Source organism: Zingiber officinale, chromosome 4B (genome assembly GCF_018446385.1).
Source record: "Zingiber officinale cultivar Zhangliang chromosome 4B, Zo_v1.1, whole genome shotgun sequence".
NCBI classification, from domain to species: Eukaryota; Viridiplantae; Streptophyta; class Magnoliopsida; order Zingiberales; family Zingiberaceae; genus Zingiber; species Zingiber officinale.
This window is the reverse complement of record NC_055993.1, coordinates 41,125,513-41,129,821: the sequence shown is the minus strand read 5'-3', so window position 1 is coordinate 41,129,821 and position 4,309 is coordinate 41,125,513. Positions and strand designations below refer to the sequence as shown.

Below are 4,309 nucleotides of genomic sequence, written 5' to 3'. Positions count from 1 at the left end.
TGTCTCCTACAAGGGGGGGGGGGGAACAAACTTGGGGTCTGAATCGGTGATCACCTAGTTTGCGGGGTTGTGAACTGAAGTGCGCTCGGAACAAGGAAGGGGTAATGGGAAACCATCGTTCTTAGGGAAAGCAAACTCATTCTCGTCCCGACAAATCATCTTCATTGCAAGACAAGAATCGATGTTGATCTTGTCATTACCATGAACGACCTCTAGCCTATCAAGCTCACACCCCAGATTTATTGCTATTTAGGTTATTAAACCACTAAACACTATCATCCTCGAAGAGGCTTTAGCTGCTCTCAGCAAGTTCTGTAGGAAATCAAATCCAGAATCAAAGTCTACTTTATTTAGCATCGCCCAAAGAGAATAAAGTTCCACTTTTCTAACCACCCCATCACTTTCATCTCGACCAAATATTGTTTTGCTCATCACACGGTGAAGGTATCTAAAGGTAGGGTTTTGCATGCGGGATGCCTTAGCTCTAGAGGGCTCATAGGGGTTCTTTGATCCAGTAATTGACGTCCAAAATTCATTCCAGTTAATAGCACTATCAAATCCATGGGCACCGCAAGTAGGTAAATCAAAATCGAATTTCTTTGTTCATCAACCTAAAAGATATGACCCCTATGTAGTCATCCTCAGAAGAAAATTTAACATCAATTGAGCTCAAAAATTCAAGGCGGGGGTAAGTCGGTAAACGAGTGTATATAATGTCATTCCAATCTAATGAGCTAATCATCCAATCCACGTCATCCCTAATTCCTAACATATCCATGATAGTGAGATCCATATATCTAGTGCACACAATTTTTCTAGCCGCCAGAATATCATATTTAGCTTTATGTTCATGATTTCTAAAAATAATATTAAATTCATTTTCGCTACCTTCGTCGTGTGCCACCCTTTTCCCTTTGCCTTTGGAAGAAGAAGCCTTTCTTTTGTCTTTGTCTCCTCCTGGTACATCTCCTTTGCTAGATCCACCGCTTCCTCATCAGAGTCTCTTCAAGATTTGAGACATGATGTGCAGGGTGAACTTGAGGAACTTCTTGTGGGTGGAGATGGATCTTGAGGATGAAGGAGGGGAAAGAAAAAGAATAGGGAAATTGTTCCTCTCTTTCCGGATTTGGGGCTTGAAGAAATCCTAGATCTAGATGTAGATCTTAGTAAAGATGAGTTTTAGGTGTAGGAATTGGAGGTTGATGAGGTGCAGTGGGGAGGAAAAAGCTTTTGGGAGAGAAGGAGATGAGAATTAGGGCTTTTTAGGGAAGTTGGTGGCGCACACGGGTAAGGCACGGTCGTGTCATAAAGACACGGCCTGGTAGCTTGTGTCGTCGCACGGTCGTGCCGGTTGGCACGACCCCTTCTTTTCTCCTTTCGGTCGAGATCGCATGGTCGTGCCAGATCTGCACGGCCTATGCCCTCTTCCCCTTTGGTGACTTCGCATGGTCGTGCCAATTGGCACGACCGTGTATTATTCTTTCTCTGCACAGGCCACATGGTCGTGTAGGGTTGCACGGCCAGTGGCATTTCTTCCTCTGTTAGCTTCACATGGTCGTGTGGGGTCACACGACCGACTCTCTTACACGTGTATCATCTTTCCCTTCACCTTTCTGACTCCTCTGACGCCCCCGCACTCATGAAACAATCACGACCAGCTCATAGAGGTTATGCACATCTTGCAAACAAAGATCAGGCAATAAAAAAAATACTTCATTGAACTAACTAAAAAAATAGAACGACAAATTAATAACGAATTAAAACGAAAACCCTTGGATTGCCTCCCAAGAAGCGCTTGTTTTAGGTCTTTAACTCGACCCCATATCAGTTAGTGTGGACTAAACCCATGGAAGCACGTCTCTCCTCCTAGGGTTAATGCTCCAGTCTGCTCCTTCAGTTTCGCTCGTGCAGGACAAATGTACTTCTCTTTTTTTTTTGGAGGCGACCTCTCTTGGAAACTGCATTCTTCATCTTTGTGTATATTCGTCATGCTAGAATTTCCCTGAGAAGAGGAGATGCAGTTAGGAGAATCATATAAATTGAATTCTAACCTTTCTTTACCGATTTCCATGGATAACTTGTGATTTTTTACATCAATGAGGGCTCCAGCGGTGGCGAGGAATGATCTTCCAAGGATAATTGGGATCTTGGGATCCTCCTCCATATCCAGGACAATAAAATCTATGGGAATGATGCATTTGCCTACCTCTACTAGCACATCTTCCACTATACCCATTGGGTATCTACATGAATGGTCAGCCAATTATAGTGTCATAGTAGTAAGTTTGATGTTCTGGAGTCCTAGCTTCTTACATAACAAGTATGGAAGTAGGCTGACACTTGCTCTCAAGTCGTAGAAAGCCTTCTGTATGAGCTCAGAGCCAATTTTACACGGTATAGAAAAACTTCCTGAATCCTGGAGATTTGAGGGAATGTCTGCCATGAGTAGAGCGCTGCACATCTCTGTCAATACTACAGTCTCAAAGTCGCCCTTCTGTCTTCTGTTAAATAGAATACTTTTTAAAATTTGGCGAACTTCGGCATTTGGTGCAGTGCGTCTGTTAGAGGTACTTCAATGCAGATTTCTTTAGTCTTCTTAAGGAATCGGTGGAACTCTTCATCCTTTTGGGATGTAATTAGTTTCTGGAGGAAAGGAATTGTCTAACTTTGTGGGGGAAGTGGAAGAGTCCCTTCAACCTTCTTAGTGATCTCCTCCCTGTCTTTGTTCTGGACCAAATTAGGCATGAGAGGAGAGGGATCTTCCTCTGAGTTAATTCCTTTCTGAGCAGTCATTTGGGGGTCTCCCAAAGTCCGTCCGCTCTTCAGATCAATGTGGTTGCAATGTTCCACCGGGTTCATGTCGAGCTTTCCTGGAAATGCTCCCGGTGCTCTTGAAAAGGACTGGGCTATCTAGGCGATTTGTCTGTCTTGCATCTTTTGATGCTTTTCAGAATTCTCCAATCTTTAATTTAATTGCTTGATTTTATTCTTCATCTCTTTTTGCTCCAAGAGAGCTTCTTCAAGCATCTTTTCAATTTTGGACAGTTGTGAAGGTTACTGTTGTTGATAAGCCTGTTGTCTAGGTGGGTAGCTTTGTTGCCCAGGTTGGTAACTTTGTTTTGTTGGTCCTTGATCTTGATTGCCCCGGTAAGAAAAATTTGGGTGGTTCCTCCACCCAGGGTTGTATGTGTTGGAGTAGGGATTGTTTTGCTTTTGGTTATAATTAACTATCGCATCGTATTTCTCAAGTTGGTTCATTTGTGCTTGTATTGGTCCTAGGGGGCAAGTATCTTGAGCATGATCTAAACTTCCGCAAGTTTCGTAAACACACACTATTGCATTGGTTGTGTTGTTCCTCATGGTCTCAAGCTTCTTGGTCAGAGCATCCAGCTTTGCAGACATGAGCATGACTGCACCTACGTCGAATTTTCCTGATGCCTTTATTGGATTCCCAGAGAAAGAACCTCCAGATCTTTCAATTTCACACTGATGGTGGTTCTGTGCCACATTTTCTATGATCTCTTCAGCTTCATCAAGGCTCTTATTCATTAACGCCCCTCCTGCTGCAGAATCGAGGGACACCTTCGTGTGGTAGTTGATTCCATTGTAGAACGTGTGTAGTACCAACCACTTCTCGAGGCCATGATGGGGGCACTATCTCAGCATACTCTTGAATCTGTCCCATGCTTCGAATAGCGATTCTAAGTCTATCTGTTTGAAGCTTGCAATTAAATTCCTCATGTGTGCAGTTTTACTCGGCGGGTAAAATTTGTCCAAAAGTTTCTGCTCACACTGATCCCAAGATGTTATGCTGTTTACTGGTAGAGAATTAAGCCACTTCTTGGCTCTATCTTTCAGGGAAAATCTAAAAAGAAGTAACCTTATTGTTTCTAGAGGGACCCTATTTACTTTCATAGTACTGCAGATCTCATAGAAAAGCTCCAAGTGATGATTTGGATCATCTTGCGGTCCTCCTCCAAATTGATTTTGTTGGACCATGTGGATCACTGCAGGCTTGATTTCAAAATTGTTGGCTTTAATTGGTGGTCGAGTGATGCTAGACCGAAGCCCTCGTGCATAAGATGCTGCGTAATCCTTCAAAAGTTTGTCAGCCATTTCAGAAGTTTCTTATTCTGCTTGGAGTTTCTGCAAGTTTCTTCTCCTCAGGAAAGTTCTATCAATTTCTGGATCGAACGACAGAAGTTCTCTTGAAAGATTAGCTCTTCGCATGCATGAACAAGATATTGAATAATCCAAGTGTAAGTAAAGAGTTAAAATATATTTTTCTCCTTTTTATGTTATTTTTTTG

General features: G+C 42.7%; 1 non-coding gene across 1 annotated transcript; it reads left to right on the top strand.

Moving 5' to 3' along the window:
• Positions 1–3,637: 3,637 nt before the first annotated feature.
• On the top strand, positions 3,638–3,745 carry LOC121978867. The gene has a single exon (XR_006111202.1). It is a non-coding gene; the product is annotated as a small nucleolar RNA R71 (small nucleolar RNA).
• Positions 3,746–4,309: the final 564 nt, after the last annotated feature.